Consider the following 19,979-nt stretch of genomic DNA (forward strand, 5'->3'; position numbering starts at 1 on the left):
GCAAATATACATTTGTGAGCTTCTATCATGGGCCCCCATTTACCTCTTTTTTTTTGACTCACCCCAAACAGTCTCATTCCCTCTTTTCCAGCTTCCCTTTCCTAGCAAAGATCTTTGTTCATTAATGGCGCAATTTGACAAATTAAAGAGTAGCAAATCTCCTTGACCAGATGGTATTCATCCCAGAGTACTAATAGAATTGAAAAATGAACTTACGGAACTATTGTTAGTAATATGTAACTTATCTTTAAAATCAAGAATGGCACCGGAAGATTGGAGGGTGGTCAATGTAACGCCAATTCTTTAAAAAGGTTCCAGAGGAGATCCGGGAAATTATAGACCGGTGAGCCTGACGTCGGTGCCGGGTAAAATGGTATTATAAAGAACAAAATTAAAGAGAGCATTCAAAAGAGTGGATTAATGAGACAAAGCAAACATGGATATACTGAAGGGAAATCTTGCCTCACCAATCTATTATATTTCTTAGAAGGGGTGAACAAACTTGTGGATAAAGGTGAGTCGCACGATATTGTGTATATGCATTTTCAAAAGGTGTTTGACAAAGTAGTTCTTGAAAGACTCCAGAGGAAATAGGAAAGTCATGGGATAGGAAGTAGTGTCCTCCTGTGGAATAAAAACTGGTCTATAGAAAACAGAGAGAAGGGTTAAATGGTCAGTATTCTCAATGGAGAAGGGTAGTTAGAGGGCAAGGCAGGAAAGCTCCCTGGCTCCTTATAAAGGAGTAGGCTGATGATGTCACAAGTAGGAAATGAAACAGAAGCAGGGAGACCAAAGCGAGGCTTGGCTAACAGGAAGAAGAACAACAACAGGAAAAAAGGCAGACAGCAGAGGTCACAGAGCTAGATACAGAGAAACAGTAGGTCTGAACATAAGGGCACAGCCACAACCGTGACAGATAGGAGGTAGTGTCCTATTGTGGATTAAAAACTGGTTAAAAGATAGAAAACAGAGAGTAAGTTTAAATGGTCAGTATTCTGAATGGAGAAGGGTAGATAGTGGGATTCCCCAGGGGTCTGTGCTGGGACCGCTGCTTTTTAATATATTTATAAATGATCTAGTGATGCGAGTAACTAGTGAGGTAATTACATTTGCTGATGACACAAAATTATTCAAAATTGTTAAATAGCAAGAGGATTGTGAAAAATCACAAGAGGACCTTATGAGACTGGGCGATTGGGCATCTAAATGACAGATGATGTTTAATGTGAGCAAGTGCAAAGTGGTGCATGTGGGAAAGAGGAACTGAAATTATAGCTACATAATGCAAGGTTCCATTTAGGAGTCACCGAACAGGAAAGGGATCTAGGCGGTGTCGTTGATGATACATTGAAACTCTCTGCTCAGTGTGCGGTGGCGGCTAAGAAAGCAAACAGAATGTTAGGTACTATTAGGAAAGGAATGGAAAACAAAAATGAGGACGTTATAATGCCTTTGTATTGCTCCATGATGCGACCGCACCTCGAACATTGTGTTCAATTCTGGTCACCACTTCTCAAAAAAGATATAGTGGAGTTAGAAAAGCTATAAAGAAGGGCGACGAAAATGATAAAGGGAATAGAACGACTTCTCTATGAGGAAAGGCTGAAGTGGTTAGAGCTTTTCAGCTTGGAGAAAAGACAGCCGAGGGGAGATACGATAGAGGTCTACAAAATAATGAGTGGAGTGGAACTGGTAGACTTGAATCGCTTGTTTACTCTTTCCAAAAATACTAGGACTAGGGGGCACACAATAAAGCTGTTTCACCTCTACAGGCTGCTTTAGGGGAAAGATATTTTATAATTCATTTCAGCCAAGAAACTGGCAAAAAACTTATACAGCAACTTTCAAAAAAAGAAGAGCTTCTCAGTGCACTATACAAAATGGCGCCATATATATATGCACATATTTTTAAGAAATTTGATGACAACCCTAGAGATACAGAATCTTTTCAGGTAGTGTTACGTCTATGTGCACCTCGCCCTCTGGTGGCCAGAACCGGTGGCTGCTGTGGACCGTCACCCGTTCCAAATTTCAGCCTAGTCTGGTCCGGATCTTCCGGGCTGCCAGACTTGCTTTCTTGGATTGAACCTACACAGCACCCGTAGTTTCCTGGTGATTGTTGCAGTGAGCTCCAGGTGCTGCTGGGCTTATTAGCCATTCTGAAACCTTGCTGCTTTGCCTTTGCATTGCGTCTAAGGCCCTGGTATGTTGGTGCTTTTGCACTTCAGCCTGAGTTTGTTTCCTTGCTCTAGTTCTTGCCTGTTCTAGTATTGCTTGTTTCCTGTATTGCTTGTTTCCCAGTCTTGTGTCTTGTTTGTATGTCTTGCCTAGTTCTGGGTTTAGCTGTGTTTGTTCCCTGTTTCAGTGGCTGCTTGCAGCTTTCAGTCCTGTCCTTTGGCCTATCCTTTCCCTGCCTTGCTGTCCCTGTGCTGCCTAGCTGTTAACCAGTCCTGCCCTGTCCAGTAAGTCCTGCCAGCCACCTGAAGCCTTGAGCTCAACTCTTGGTGGAAAGTGGCCAGGTGCAGGAGAAGCCTAACTGTTTGTCAGAGATCTGCCATGTCTCTAGCGTGGGGTGGTTTTGCCTGCCACTGGCGCTCCTCGGCAGTGGCCCAAGGGCTCACAAACCCAGTTTCCAGCTTTGAACACTTGACAGGTAGAAACTAAGTGTTGATATATGATATTGAGTTCTACAGATTCATTTCAATAAAAGGGTAATTGAAATCATCCATTATTATAGTGTTGCCCAGTTTGCCTAATCCCTGTAAATATTTCTTCATCCATCTGTTTGTTCTGTCCTGGTGGATGGTAGTAGAGCCTTAAAAGAATACTCCTTCCCTTCACTCATGAAATTTCTATCCATAATGATTCATGTGAAATGCTTATTTTATTTGAACCAATTCCCTCTTTAACATATAGCGCAAACCCCCACCCCCAATTTGATCCTCTCTATTATTGCGATACAATTTGTACCCCGTTACACAGTGTCCGATTGATTGTCCTCTTTCCACTAAGTCTCTGAGATGCCTATTATAGCTACCTCATCATTTAGTGCTATATTCTCTAACTCTCCCATCTTATTTTTTAGGCTTTTAGCATTTGTATACAGGCACTTCAAATTGTGTTTTTTCCTTGGATCTACTTCTGCTTAGAAGTTCAAGGGGTTAATGTGCATCCTTTATCCTGCTCTCTCATTAAGCACACCTGGCTTACTTTCAGCATTGTTGAAACCTCTCTATTGGGATTCCCTAAATGTCCTGTTTCAACAGTATCCTTCAAGGATACTCCATACTGAACCATGCTCTTCCAGGCAACTGTCTGCTTCCCATCCCCCCATTCTAGTTTAAAAGCTGCTGTATCTCCTTTTTAAAAGTTAGCACCAGCCAGGGGCGTATCTGGACTCCGGCGGTAGGGGGGGCCAGAGCCAGAGGGAGGGGGCACATTTTAGCCCCCCCCCCCCCGCCGCCGAGCCCCCGCCGCCGAGCCCCCACCGCCACCAATGACTCTCTCCACCCCCCTCCCGCCGCCAACCCTCCCCCGCTGCCGTTCTTACTTTTGCTGGCGGGGGACCCCAACCCCCGCCAGCCGAGGTCTGCTTCCACCTGCCGCTGCCATAAAAACTTCTTCTTCAGCCGGCAGGGGACCCCAAACCCCCGCCAGCCGCCCCGCGGTGTTTAAAATTCATCTTCGGCCTCCGTGGCCGTGTTGCTGTGATAGGCGCTGTTGAAATCCACTTCGGAGTCTGACGTCGCAGCACGTACAACGTGCAACGACGTCAGACTCCGAAGTGGATTTCAACAGCGCCTATCACAGCAACACGGCCACGGAGGCCGAAGATGAATTTTAAACACCGCGGGGCGGCTGGCGGGGGTTTGGGGTCCCCCGCCGGCTGAAGAAGAAGTTTTTACGGCAGCGGCAGGTGGAAGCAGACCTCGGCTGGCGGGGGTTCGGGGTCCCCCGCCAGCAAAAGTAAGAACGGCAGCGGGGGAGGGTTGACGGCGGTAGGGGGGTCCAGGGCAAAATCTGCGGGGGCCCAGGCCCCTGAGGCCCCACGCAGATACGCCCCTGGCACCAACAGACTGGTTCCATCTCGGTTAAAGTGGAGCCCATCCTTTCAGAACAGTCTCGCCCTTTCCCAGAATGTCACCCAGTTCCTAACAAATCTAAATCCTTCATCACTGCACCATCGTCTCTACACTGACTTCAGAACTCTGCCTGCCTTTTGGGTCCTGCACGTGGAACGGGGAGCATTTCTGAAAATGATAACCTGGAGGATCTGGACTTCAACTTTCTACCTAAGAACCTAAATTTGGCTTCCAGAACTTCCCTCCCACATGTACCAAGACAGCTGGATCCTCCCCAGCATTATCTAATATCCTATCTAGGTGATGTGTGAGGTCCGCCACCGCACCAGGCAGGCAAGTGACCAGGTGATCCTCACATCCACCAACCACCCAGCTATCTACATACATAATGATCAAATCACCAACTACAACAGCTCTCTTAACCCTTTCCGCCTGGGTAGAAGTTCTTGGAGACATATCCTCAGTGCGAGAGGATAGTGCATCTCCTGGTGGGCAGGTACTAGCTACAGGAGTACTTCCTACTTCACCAGGGTGATGCTCTCCTTCTAGGAGCTGCCAGACTGGAGGTGGGATTTCTCTACAACATTCCTGTAGGTCTCCTCTTTGTACCTCTCTTGTCTCCCTCATGTCCACCAAAGTCTGCTACTCTAGCCTCAAGAGAACAGACCCGTTCTCTGAGATCTAGGAGCTCTTTGCATCGGGAACACACATCTAACTGTTCACCAACTGGGAGATAATCATTCATGTGACACTCAATGCAAAAGACTGGATAGCACCCCTCTCGTTGCTGGACTGCTGTCCGTATCTTAGTATTTTTGAGTTTTTAAATAATTTAAAACTTGCTAAGATATTAAGGATATTAGTCTAATATAAAAAAGTGTTCAGCTTATATGGTATATTGTGAGATTTATTTAGTGATTTCTTCTTACAAATTAATGAAATGTAATTAAAGCTCTGTAAGAGCACTTTGCCATTGTTATCTTAATTAGAATAATTGACTATAAATGAAGAGTTGTGGTAGGGATGGGTGGAGTTGGGGAGGGTAAGTGGGATTGAAGACTAAACTAGGTCTTGCTGTGTCTTATAAAGGTTATCTGTTAATGTTGTAGGCTGTGGCAAAAAGTTCAAACTAGCTCAGTAATCAGATTGCCCTTAACCTTTGCAAATATTCTACTTCCTCACACCTTAACACCTACTTTAGGTCAGTAGCAGTGCTACCGCTCCAGCAGCTAAAGAACAGAAATAACTGTCTTTTAGAACAAAATTTGAGCCTTGCTACTTCCTTTTTAATGTTCTTTGGCTGTTTCTACCTCTAGAAAAAGTCTCAGTTTATGGGAAAAGTTTCTACCGCTAGAGAAAGTTTCCGTTTAAATCTAAGGGAAAAGGGTTATACACTATGGAAACTAGTTAATGCTGCTTGCTTCTCTCTTTTTTGCTGTGCCTGCTAGAGGCTCTCTGTTAATGCTGTGGTACAAAGATAAAGTTTTAAAACTAGGGGGAAAAGGTATGAAGACTAGTTAATAAAGTTTTCTTTTTTTCTTTGTTAAAGAATTTTGATTTCTTCAGGTTGTCAGTTTCTGTGTCTGACCAAAACCTGGTTGAAGCCTGGTGAGGAATTATTTCTTTACCAGTGTCTTCCACCAGGGATTGATGTGCTGTCTCTTTCACATTCAACGCAGAAAGGTGGAAGTTTAGCACTTATTTATTCTACTTCTCTACAGGTTACTGAGTTGTCAGACTGTTAGAATACAAGCATGCAATTCCTTTTATCTTTCTCCATTCTACTGTCTACCTTGTCAGCATATTACTGAGACTGCTGCTATCAGGCTATTGTGGACCTAGGTACACGTTACTCTGAATTGATTATTGTTGGTGACTTTAATATTCATGTGGACTATCTGCGTAATTATTGCTCATGTCAATTTTGTTCCCTTCTTCAGGATCTGGCCTTACATCAATGAGTTTCGTTCCTGATACACAGAGTGGGTCATATTCTTGACCTAGTTATTTCCTCACCATCTTCTAGTTTTAATTGTTATTCTTTTTCTGGTCATCCAGTTTCCTGGTCTGACAATTCCATAATTCGCTTTATCTTGCCTATTTCAGAATTATATTGTAGACATTCTGGTCTGCACTGCATAACTAGATGTTCTTTCCCAAAGGATCTTCAGTCATTACCGTCTTTGGGCTCAAGTTTTCAACCTGATTTTTCTATATTACCACTATTGGAACAATCTTCCTTATGGTATTCCACATTCAGTGCAGCTTACAATAAATTTGCCCCTTTGGTAAACATAATCAATGCTGAATCATTTAGTCAGCCTTGGTACCACAGTGGTTTGAAACTGCTGAATATCAGTTTCGGCAGACAGAATGTCAATAGAGGAAATCTAAACATTTATCTGATTTATATCTGTGTCGCATTAGACAATGCCACATAATTATCATCTTTGAAAGACAAAGCAGACTTACTATTCTAACAGAATTAATATATCTATTAACCCAGCAAGGGAACTCCATTCTATTTTTGGTTCACTGGTTCATAAGAATCCTATCTGTTCACAGTCAGTTAATATTTCTTCATCTAATGTCTTGGAAGATTTCTTTGTTGAAAAGATAGATAAACTGCGTTGTTCTTTTACTAATTCTTCTACTTTAATGTCTCCTAGTCAGAATTCGTTAGATGATACTGAGTTAATTTCTGGTCTTTCATCACAGTGGCATACTTTCACATTCAGACCCTATTTACTCTGGATAAAGTCTTAACTGCTACGAGAACTACCGTCTGTCCTTTGAACCTGCTCCCTTCATCTTGGCTTAAGTTGTCGAATTTGCATCTATCTCCTTACCTGTTGACTACTGTTAAATTCCAGTCTGACATCTGGTTTGGTTCCTTCGGACTGGAAAGTAGCCTCAGTGCGACCAGTCTTGAAGAAGACAACTTTGGATCCAGCTATTCCTATTAATTATAGACCTCTATCAAACTTGTGTTTTATTTAAAAGGTAGAGGAAAAAGTTGTCTTTTTACAGTTACACCAATTTGCAGAGCAGAAGCTGGTGTTACACCCTCAGCAATCAGGATTTCGGACACCTTGTAGTATGGAGACTATTTTAGAATCGGTCCTCAGTGAAGACCACAGTTAGATACACATTTTTTCACCTTAGCTATCTCACTTGATCTTTCAGCAGCCTTTGACTTGGTGGATCATTTCATATAACTATCACAGCTTCAGTCACTAGGGATATCAGGTGTGGTTCTTCAGTGGTTTCAGTCTTTTCTTGATGATCGTACTTTTCATGTTATTTCTAATCATTCTACTTCTTCTGATAAAGCTTTAACATGTGGAGTACCTCAGGGTTCTATACTTTCACCTCTTTTACCATCCTTATTCAAGACCTTTGCATCTCTTTTCACATATATGCTGATGATATTTTGCTGTTATATAAAGTCAGTCCTTCAAACTTAATCTTTCACCACTCCAACACTGTTTACAAGCAGTTGTTTTGTGGCTCACAGACCATCATTTCGTTTTGAATTGTAACAAGACGGTGGCCTGTTGGCTGACTGGCCATTAATCTGTTCCAACTACTTCTCTTCTATTATTTGATACCTTAATTACTCCAGTACTGAGTTTTCAGTACTTGGGTGTATTTCTAGATTCCAGTCTTTCATTTGAGCCACAGGTTTCCGTTTTGTGTAAATCACAGTTTTTTCTTTTACGACAATTAAGATTGGTTTGATCATTCTTTGACCATGATGCTTTCCACTCCCTTATTCTATCCCTTTTCATGACCCATATGGATTACTATAATATCTACTTAGGTATCTCTAAATCTTTACTTACAAGACTTCAAATGTTACAGAATATAGCCATTTGTCTCGTTCAGGGCTTTTTTTGAGGGGGTACTGAGTATTGTCACCTTTTCCATTGTCTGCTAAAATTAACCCATAGTCCCAATTTTTAATGAAAGTGCTCAGGCTCTACACACCAATTCTGCCTTGTCATAAATTCTGTTTGGTTGCAGGTGGCCTGGCTATTGTGGGGTTGGTCCCTCAGTGATCACCCCACCCCCTGAAGAGTGGCCTAGCATTTGAGTACCGGCATCTTTTTTGCTAGAAAAAACACACTGGTCTCGTTATACCTGCTCTTCAGGATCACCACTGACTACCAATTTCTTACTGCATTAAATTTAAAGCATTAGTACTGGGTGTAATAGTGTGGGCTAGTAGCCAGGCATGGACCCTTCACAGACACAGGCAGTAGACAAGTTAAACCTAAAGAAAAGTCTTTATTGTGAAAGAAATTTACCAAAAAGTCTATTACTCTCACAGATGCAAGTGGCATTCATTTCACACAAAAAGAGACTTCATCTTAGATATGCTGAAGTCCAATTCCATCAGCTCATACTTGCTAGTACTCCTAGGGACTGTTCCTAGCAGGCTCACTTCAATACTCTACTTGTATTCTGTATCTTCCACGTGGACTCTACTCCAAATTCTAACATCACAGCTTAAGTAAACACTGTAAAATGTGACCCTCCTATCTTGAGCACACTATAATTCTCATGAGAGACTCTTCCTCCTTACCTTCTTCTCTGGGCTTCTGTGTCAGGGCATTCTTCTCGCACCTTCTCCTGAAGCTTCTGTATCAGGGCCTCCCATCTGCTCTGGCCTCAGGGCTTTTAATGTTCCCCTGACCTGAGCCCCACCCCCTTGGCAGGCTAAGCTTCAACAGTCCAGCACCACCTGGCTGAACGCAGAAGACTTGGCAGGTCTGCATCTGGAGGATCGTCTTCTAAAATGTCCAAATACTACCTGGTTCCATGCGCTGCCTCCCCCAATGCTCCTCCTGCCACACCACACTACTTCTTCTTAGCATTTGTGTTAAACTTAACAAACCTGTTAGATTCTCAAGACATTCATGGTTATATGGTTTGATACATTTGCATGCATTTGGAGACTTAGTATGTGCAATCTCAACTCAAGCATATTCAGGGTGGATAACCTGACTGTGGGGTGAAAAAAACAGCTTTGAGAAGCCCTGTTTCAGCACACAAGCCTCATAATCAGGTATGGAGCAGGTTTATCGCACTTCACCAAAAATTTAAAAAGCTACTTCATATCAGGCCAAACTAATCAAGCACATATCAGCCAACTTTTCAAAATTATTGAGGGTGCTAAACCCAATGGAAATTACCTCTCCTTAGACACAGAAAGTTCATTCAATATTGGGGGTGCTTAAGCACCCACAGAGCTGGTTCCTATGATCAAGCAGACCGTACTCTGGACCACTTATGTTTCCAGTTTGTTTTGGGGAGTACAGCAGCCCAAAGTGAAGTGCATTTTTTATTCTGAAAGGCAAAGCTAATTGGAAACATGTGCGTTAAGAACAGATGGCTGCTTGAGTCTGTTATTGATGGGCTGGGGATTAAAATTTTCTTTGGAACTTATAGTAAAATAGCTGGAATCTGCACTTTTTAAAACCCCTTTGTTATTCATACACGTTTTCCTTGGACATTAAAACCACATTAGAATGTCATTAGAATAAAAAGTGAGGGAAACAATAAAACCCGGATGGTGGCTGTATATTTCTAAAACTGGAAAACATTAACCTGAGAGTTTTCTCTTTGTTCTTTTTGCAGCATATTGGAATGAGTTCTGGGAGCCCGTTACAAGTAACTATAAGTGTGGCTGTGTGTATTCCTTAAGGTAAAATCATGGTTTTTCAATATATTTTATGGTGTTATAGGTTTTGGATTCCTGTAATAAAAGTTTTTAATTTTGATTTTTAACTCTAATTTATTACATAATTTATCACGTCACATACAGTCTATATATGTCCATGCCCTCTATGTGGGTTGTGTACTTCATATCCTGGTCACTATATTGTCTAATTGCACCTGATATAGGCACAAAAGTGCCAAAACATGTTGGGCTATTGAATGAACATTAAGAGAGACTGGACGTTTGTGAAGTTTTATGACTATGCTGTATGGTTACCACTGAAAAAATGTTTGCACCTACTGGTTTGTTGTTTACTGCTTTTTGGTAACAGAAATACTACTACTTCTCATTTCTATAGTGCTACTAGACATATGCAGCACTGTTCACTAAACACATAAGAGACAGTCCCTGTTCGACAGAGCTTACAATCTAATCAGGACAAAAAGGACAAATAAGGGATAAGGACAAACAGTAGCAAGATTCCGGAATCCAAAGAGTAGCAAGATTCCGGAATCCTGGGATTTTGGAATTCCAAAGACTACTACTACTTACCATTTCTATAGCGCTACTAGACGTACACAATGCTGTACACTGAACATGAAGTTTCTCGACAGAGCTTACAATCTAATCAAGACAGACAAACAGGACAAATACAGGGTAAGGGAATTACTAAGATGGGAATGATAAAACAGACATTCAATGAATAGTTAAGCTCTGGAACTCTTTGCCGGAAGATGTGGTAACAGCGGTTAGCGTATCTGGGTTTTAAAAAGGTTTGGAACAAATTCCTGGAGGAAAAGTGCACAGTTTGCTATTGAGACAGACATGGGGAAGCAACTGCTGTCCTCAGGATTGGTAGCATAGAATGTTGCTACTAATTGGGTTTCTGCTTGGCCACTGTTTGGAAACAGGATTCTGGGCTAGATGGATCATTGCTCTGACCCAGTATGGCTACTCTTAAGTTCTTATGACAGTGCTGGGCAGACTTTTGCAGTTTGTGTTCCAAAAATAAGAAGCACAGATCAACAACAAGTAGGCGTATTTTATATCACATTCGTATTATATGCAGTGGATGCATCTCTGAGGGGGAGAGGAAGACACCTCAAGGTTGATAGCGAGTAAAATGTTGTCAGCTTGCATCATTGTTAGATTGTTGGATTAATCAAGTACTGATAATGACTGTGACTATGCTACAACCAAAATTATAAAACCACTCTTCCAGGACTGTGTCCAATATAACTGGTTGGTATTGAGGCAAATTGCCGACCGCCCTATTTGTGATGCCGGTTTTGATCATGAAGGGGTGTAACCTGTACAGAGTGGCAGGTGCTCTGGCCACTTTGCTGGGCAGACTGGATGGAAAATGCGGGTCTTTATCTGCCATCATTTACTATGTTACTATAAATGGTGTATTTCATAAACTATAGCCCTCATTTTGCAAGTCCTATTTGCATTCGATACATGCATAAACTGGCACTTAAATGTTTCTCTTGAATGAATGTCTCTAAGTTTCTATTTTACAAAGCCAGGATATGCACATATCAAATCCAAGTGCAAGAAAATGGCAAGGGGCAGTATGGGCGTATTTTGGGCAGAACAAGGGTGCGATGAATTCACAGACCTTTATTCCCCATTTAGAAGAGGACAAAACATCTACATCCAAAATGACATCAGGTGGCACACCTGCTACAAAACATGTTTAGGATTTGGTAAACACTCCACTTGAGGAATTAGGAAAGGTTGTCACCTTAATCCCACAAAAATCACAAATCAAACAAAAAAGGAGGATAAGTACTTCCATAGCAATCAGACAGATAAGCACAGAATGGAAGGAAGAAGTTCCATGAACTGCCAGGAATTCAATGTCTTCAAGAAAAATATTTTACTCTCCGATAAAGGTTGCATAAACAGTCCAGACCCAACACGTACCGTTTTTCAGCAAAATTCCTTCCTCAAGGATCACAACTGTATGTAAAAACAAAATAATCGCTGTGCTGCTGCTGATTGCTGCATTATCTGCTATTCATTGCGGCTATTCTCTGTCCCCTTAATCCCCCAGTGGTTTTGTTCCCCTCCCCCCCCCCCCAAAAAAAAAAAATTCCAAACTGGCAAGGGAAACTGGCCATTGTGAGGACATCTGGATAATAGGATGACAATGTTTCTAAGGTGGGTTATGTACTGGCTTTCACATCGTCATTATTTTCTACAATTTTTTGCTAAACTGAATGTTTATGCTGCATGCACCCCACACATAAATGTTCATTTCTCCTGTATTTTAATACAGGCTCTACGATGGAGAGATTCTGTTCTAAAATACTGGTGAAACAAGAGGCACAGCCTGCATGTCTCAACTTCAACTTCTACGACCCGTTTAAAATGGGGCTGCGTAAATCACGACTCCTCCCATGCAACACCCAAATCCTACCCCTGAATAAACTTACATGCAAGATGCGAATAAGCACACTCTTTCTCATCAACATCTGCACTGTTGCACATGTTACCTCCGAGACAGTTCTATAAGAGCCCTGTCATATGTGTAAAATCCTTTATAAAAATATCTCCTACTAGAGGTACAGGAATAACGAGTAACAAGAACTGAAGACTTGACAAAGGTTTTCAAATTGCGCTACGTCAATCATTTTTGGTGTAACCTCTGCCCATGAATCATCTTCAGCTTTCAGTTTTCTCCACTCTTGAATGCTTTTAAATGTGCAGAATGAAATTATTTTCCTGGTTTCCTACGGACTTTTACAGGTCAAAAGCCACTCTACACAAATGACTGCAACATGCTTAGATTGATCTGCCACTCTGTTTTACACTGATGCTAGAGCAACATTTCATTAGAGGTCTAGATCAATAATAAAAAAAAAAAAAGTCAACCTCCTATGTTTTAAATCTCATTTCTATTCTTTATTTACTCTAGACTTTAACCAACTGAAAAGCAGCAGAGGCTGTGTTTTTTCAGATGTATTCTCAACAGAAATATTCACATTCATGACTCTGTGTATCCAAACGCACTGGTTTAGATAGGGATTTATATTTAATGTGAACTGGGGGATATGCATCATACTTCTCCTAACCATCTCCCCCCCCCCCCCCCCCCCCCCCACTGTTGATACATTTTTTCTAGCCTAGTGCAATGTGTCTGTAGTTTCCAACTCTTGCTTATACAGATAGGTTTTCAACTCTTCCTTAAATGCCTCTATTTGTCGAATATTCCTTAAGGAAATGGGAAGAGTATTCCATAATCTTGGCCCTCCAATCTGAAACACTGTGCCTCGATATTCTTCAAGCCTCACAACACGGAAGGATGGAACCTCCAGCAGCGCCCTCTCAGCTGATCTAAGTACTCTAAAAACTGGTTGGTACAAGAGACGTGGTCTTAGTCAACACAGAGGCAAGCACAACTGCCCCCCTCTCCCCAGTCACTGCTGGAGACCCCAGGTCCAAATGAGCAGCTAGATGAAATTCATGCCTGCCTCACAGCAGGAGGAAATGCCAATGGGCACATTTTTTAAAAAACAGACATGTACATTTTTGCACTGCCTTAACTGTGCCTGAAACACGAACCTTTCCAATCTGTGCTTCATGCATCTTCTACACATGTAAAGAGTGGCAATACAAAATCAGAATGTTTGCACATAGCAGATTTACATGAGCAGAAGCTGTGCAAGCCTTCTAAAATGACCTGCTTTATGGCAGAAACAACCTGGAGGTCTGCACATGCTATAAATACCATTTACAGAGACATTCAGGGCAGGTCTGCACATTTACAGAATATAAAAAGACAAAAGGGGGAAAATTAATCTCTCAAGTAGTTAGTTACCTAAACAGCAAAGTAATTAGTCGCATTACATGGTAATCTATAAAGTGACAAAACAAGTAATTTAATTCTACACAACTCTAATTAACAATGCAAGCAAGAATAGGATTAGTTCAAGCTCTCTGGAGAGTATTGATTTTCTCTGCAAAATACCATTTGCTGTGTTAAAATTAGAGTTCAACATTTTATCCACCTTATTTTTCAGTTTCAGCTTTAAAAAGCTCATCAGCAGTTATGAATATGTTGTCATTTATTGTTTGCACAGATGAAAGTATGGTACACGCACATCTTTACCTATATTTTACCCTTTCAGCAGGAGTGCGCCGACAGTGGTCTGTGCCCCCAGGCAATAAAGGTCATGGGCCCCTAACCACCTATTAAAAGTGACTAAACAATTTAGTAAATTTAAAACAAATCGGAGAAAATATTTCTTCACTCAACATGTAATTAAACTCTGGAATTCGTTGCCAGCGAATGTGGTAAAGGCAGTTAGCTTAGCGGAGTTTAAAAAAGGTTTGGACGGCTTCCTAAAGAAAAAGTCCATAGACCATTATTAAATGGACTTGGGGAAAATCCACTATTTCTGGGATAAGCAGTATAGAATGTTTTGTACTTTTTTTGTGCTCTTGCCAGGTATTTGTGACCTGAATTGGCCACTGTTGGAAATAGGATGCTGGGCTTGATAGACCTTTGGTCTTTCCCAGTATGGCAATACTTATGTAACTAAATGGAGGCTAGGGGAAAGGGGCCCCCTACTACTACTGTGGACCCTCAGGAACTGCCCTATTGTCCCAATGGTCAGTCTGCCCCTGCCTTTTAGAGACTTAGCAGAGGGTACAAGACATGCCTTGCTGGGTCAGACCGATTTCTATTGTGCCCACTATTCCATCTACCACAGTGGCCTGTCCAGGCATTTGGTCAGACCCCGCAGATCCTGGTTCCTCACAAAACCAAGGCTTTGTTGATTTTAACTTGAAGCATCTTATGTGTTTTGTCTGTGTGGTTTGACTATATTGTAAGCTCCACAGAAAAAGCCTAGCTCTTGTGTATCTGCACAACGCTGCATAATGATTCAGAATAATGAGAGATCCCAACGGGAAGATTCATTCCCTATCACTCACTCGCAGAAGAAACAGTGCTCCCAAAGTCTATCTTGCTAATAATTGTTAACAGACCTGTGCTCCAGAAGTCGTCCTAACCTCTTTTTCAACCAGCTATACTATCAACCTTCACTATATCCTCTGAGAACAAAATTCCATATGCTAATTGTGCTGTTTACTTTAAGTTTATTTTCAATCTGCCACCAGTTAGATTACTGTTATTTGAAAAGGTAAATTAACTTGCTCCACCCCAGTCCTGACTTTGTAAACCTCTATCGTATCCTCTCTCAGTTGTCTCTTCTTCAAGCCGAAGAGCTCCTAACCTGTTTAGCTTCTCATCATAGGGAATCTGTTTCATTCCCTCTTACATTCTGGTAGTCCTTCTCTGAACCTTTTCTCGTCCCCCTATATCTTTTTGAAGATAGGGTGACCGAAACTGTGAACAGTACTGAAGGTGTGGATCCTTAGAAATATTATATTTTCAGCTTTATTCTCCATTCTCCTAACATTCTGTTTGCATTTTTGGCCACAGCTGCACACTGAGCTAAGGATGTCAACTTTTTATCCAAATAACTCCAAATCCACTTTATGAATGGTAACTCTTAATGTGAAACCCTGTATTATGTACACGTATTTAGGATTATTTAGCATGTGTCCACTTTAAACATCATCTGCCATTCAGATAGCTATCCTCTGAAATTCTTCACAATCTGCTCATGGTTTAGCTACTTTGAATAATTTTGTTTCATCTGAAAATTTGATCACCTTGCTCCTTGCTCCCTTTTCCATATTATTAATAAATATGATAAACAATGTCTGTCCCACAAGAGATCCTCCGGACACTTCATTAGTTACCTCTTCCATAAGGAAAACTGCCCATTTAGGGAACAATGCACAAAGATCGCAGCTATGAGTGAACTTACCGACTCGCAAAATGCGACCAATGTACGAAGGGGATGGCATGCAAATGAGATGCACAGAAATTTAACAGCGCCCTTTATGCATCGGCCACTGGAAGCGCTAGCACATATGCAGAACAGTTGTTTCCAGGACAAGGGGGGTGGGGGGGAGGGAGAGAGCTCCTGCACTGAACTTCATCTTCGGGACAAACAGGGCTCCTCCTGTGGCTACCTGTGGTAGTGGGGGGACCTGCACAGCCATCCGGTTTGTAAAGACGGCGGCAGGGGCGCGGGTGCACTTTGAAACTGAAGCTCTGGTGTGCATGCAGCTCACAGGGTACCAAGAAAGGGAACCAGGAAAAATAAAAGTCAGGAGGGCTCCCTGCACCAAGCTGTGGGGGTGATCAGGAGACAGAGGCTGAAAAGAGAAGGGAACTGGCGTTGCCATCGTGGATGAGGAGGGCTCCTCTCCGATAACTCCTGACCTGCCAGAGAATCTAGGACGTTAAAGGTAGGCGCTCTTTTCTGTGCATCACACGGAATGTTCATTTTAATACTGATGTACTGCTTGTAATACATTTGCATAGGGTTATCGGTAGCTGCTAAGGCGAACGGTAAAAGTAACGCATAACCCTTTTGTGCATTAAACGCTAAATAACGTTTGCTTTAGACTGGCTACAACCAGTCTAAAGCAAACGTTGCAAGCATGGTAAGCTTTGTGCACTGGCCCATTAGTCCTAACTCTGTTTCTTTTAACCAGCTGCCAGTCCATAATAACACATTGCATTCTATTCCATAGCATTTTCATTTCTTGAGGAGTCTCTCATGAAGAAAAGTGCAATCAGGTACATCTGAGCATGAACATAAACAGGTTCTAATTCTGCCTCTGCTATTTGAACTGGGCCAAATTCTATAAACGGTGCCTTAGAAATTGGCACCAAAAAATCACGCTCTTAGCGTGATTCTATAAACTATGCCTAAAGTTAGGCGTAGTTTACAGAATATGCTCACGTGCCATTCTCGCAACTAAAATTTACATGCACCTATTTAGGCCATCTAAAATCAGGCCTAAAGAGACCGGGTGTAATTTTGAAATGCCCATTCTACGCCCATGGCCACTTGTTGGCTGCACGCATTAGAATTTACATTCATCACACTGCCTAGAAAGGTGTGTGTGTAAATTCTAATTAAAGACAATCAGTACCACTAATTGGTTGTTAAGCACCAATTATCAGTGCTGATTAGCTTGTTAATTAAGTTGTGTGCGCAATTTGGCCGCATGTGCACACAACTTAAGATGCCATTTATAGAATTTGGGGGTCTGTGTGTAATTTTGAATTCCTGTATCTCTATTTACTTAAAGTTTAACTTGAACCAACAATTATTAATTCCTTTCCAGTTCTGAAGCTGTGATATAGTGTTGACTAGATCACATCTAACCACCCCCTGTTAAGAAATGCCTACATGAATGATTGTTAGATTGGGATATTGTATTCATGAAAGAAAGCATAGAAATGGAAATCCATTATTACACTTAGTAGTGTTTTCATTTAATAAATGTAACAATCATTCTAGCAAACAAGATGCACATTCCAGACGGAATTACCGATGCTAGAAGCTTGCTGAAACATCACCATTTATGCTTCAGCCCAACAAGAGATACTTTAAAAAATAAATGTTTATGTCAAATTCCTTTGCTTTTTGTTTTTTTTTCCTAAGTCTCCTTGGCAGCTGGCTTTGTCTTCAGAGTAACTGGCCTCTAACATCCCTTGTTTTGAGCTTGGAATATTTAAGTTGGGAAGCAGATAATTACCTGAAAACAGAGCCCTCCATAACGGAGGTTTTGACTTAAGTCTAGATACACGCATCAACCACTGTAGCCAGCGTATGCATCTGTATGAATGAAAAATAATTAACTAAACACATGAACGTACAGCCCTCTAAAACAACTGCCATCTTATTCCCCTAGAGCTTTCACTCACTTGACTCACTTCTACCTAAGATCCAAGGACACCAATTCCATTTAGCACATCTGTTAAAATTCCATCAGTTACTTTTAATGTTGCTCTTACTTTTGAGCTTTCTTTCTATTTTAAAGTCATTCCTCACATTAAGACAACTGCATCAAGGAAAACTGCACTTATATTAGGATGCGCGTCATCTATTGCTACAACTAGTCTTATCCCGACCATTACTGTAACTCTTTCTTCATAAAATAAAACTATCAGAACTCAGGAGACTTCAAACAATTCAAAACACATCAGTGAAGCTATTATTTGGGGCTAAGAAATTTGACAGTCACTCCTCTGCCATCTTCTGAACACTGTCTATTTCATACGGCATCCTCTTTATGACCCTTGTCATAGCTCACCCAGTCTATTATTCTAGATTACCTCTTTTTCGCTTTAGAAAAATGGTTAAAAAGAAGCTGAAAGGGTCAACAGCAAAGGTTAGGTCTTTAAATCAGGCATGGAAGTTGTACCATCATACAAGCCCAGACCAGACATATTCCACTTATTAACAAAGGTGGAAAGACGAGCAAACGAAAGCCAGCATGGTTAAAAGGCAAAGTGAAAGAGCCTATTAGAGCCAAAAGAGAATCCTTCAAAGAATGGAAAAAGGATCCGATTGAAGAAAATAAGAAGCAACATAAGCAGTGTCATGCTAGATGAAAAGCCTTGATAAAGAACGCCAAGAGAGAATATGAAGAAAAATTTTCTGTGGAGAAAAAAAAAACTCATACTAACACCTTTTTCATGTACATCAGAAGCAGAAAGCCTGTGAAGAAATCTGTGGGGCCATTAGTTCATGAAGGAGCAAAAGGGACATTCAGGGAGGACAAGGCCATAGCGGAGAGATTGATTGAATTCTTTGCTTCAGTCTTTACGGAAGAAGATGCACGAGACCTACCTGTACCACAAATGGTTTTCAAGGGTGATGATGCAGCGTATTGAGCCAAATTGGCAAGTTAAAGAGTGACAAATTACCTCGACCGCATAGTATACACCCCACAGGGTACTGAAAGAACTCAAACATGAAATTGCTGATCTGTTGTTAGTGATTTGTAACCTGTTGTTAAAATCAGCTGTACTACCTGAAGATTGAAGGGCCGGCCAATGTAACACCAATTTTTAAAAATGGTTCTAGGGATGATCTGGGAAATTACAGACTGGTAAGCCTGTCTTCAGTGCCGGGAAAATAGTGGAAACTATTATAAATAATAACATTACGGAATACATAGACAAACAAGGTTTAATGGGACACAGCAGGGGTTCAGCCAAGGGAAGTCTTGCCTTACCAATTTGCTTCATTTCTTTGAAGGCGTAAATAAACATGTGGATAAAGGTGAGCCAGCGGATGTAGTTTATCTACATTTTCAGAAAGCTTTTCATAAGATTACTCATGAGAGACTCCTGAGAAAATTAAAAAGTCATGGGATAGAGGCAATGTCCTTCTGTGGATTAGGAATTGGTTATTGGACAGAAAACAGAGGGTAGGGTTAAATGGCCATTTTTCTCAATGGAGGAGGGTTAACAGTGGAGTGCCACAGGGATCTGTACTGGGACCAGTGCTATTTAACATATTTATAAATTATCTGGAAAACAGAACTAATGAGTGAGGTGATTTGCAGATGATACAAGACTATTCAAAGTTGTGAAAATGCACCTTAGGAAACTGGAAGCCTGGACATCCGAATGGCAGATGAAATTTAATGTGGACAAATGAAAAGTGATGCACATTGGGAAGAATAATCTGAATCACAGTAACCTGATGCTAGGGTCCACCTTAGGAGTCAGCATTCAAGTAAAAGATCTAGGTATTACTGTAGACAATACACTGAAATCTTCTGCCCAGTGTACAGTGGTGGCCAAAAAAGCAAACAGGAGGTTAGGAATACTGTGATGCTTCTGTGTATCGTTCCATGGTGTGACCTCAACTTGAGTATTGTGTTCAATTCTGGTCACTGTATCTCAAAAAAGGTATAACGGAATTAGAAAATGTTCAAAAAAGAGCGACCAAAATGATAAAGGGGGTGGAACTCCTCCCATATGAGGAAAGACTAGGGCTCTTCAGCTTGGAAACTGAGGGTGGAGGGGGGATATGATTGAGGTGTATAAAATCCTGAGTGGTGTAGAATAAGTAGAAGTGAATTGATTTTTCACTCTTTCAAAAAGTACAAAGACTAGGGAACACTCTAAGAAATGGCATGGATGTGGTAACAGCAATTAGTGTATCTGGGTTTAAATAAGGTTTGGACAAGCTCCTGTAGGAAACGTCTATAGTCTGTTATTGAGTTGGACATGGGGGAAGCCACTGCTTGCCCCTGGATTGGTAGCATGGATTGCTGCT

The 19,979-nt window shown here is 41.4% G+C and overlaps 1 protein-coding gene across 1 annotated transcript in view; it reads right to left on the bottom strand.

Moving 5' to 3' along the window:
- Positions 1-19,979, bottom strand: part of KIAA1217 (KIAA1217 ortholog) — a 656,634-nt gene that overhangs the window by 152,326 nt on the left and 484,329 nt on the right. The window lies entirely within an intron of this gene.

This window comes from Microcaecilia unicolor, chromosome 1, assembly GCF_901765095.1.
Source record: "Microcaecilia unicolor chromosome 1, aMicUni1.1, whole genome shotgun sequence".
Classification (NCBI taxonomy): Eukaryota; Metazoa; Chordata; class Amphibia; order Gymnophiona; family Siphonopidae; genus Microcaecilia; species Microcaecilia unicolor.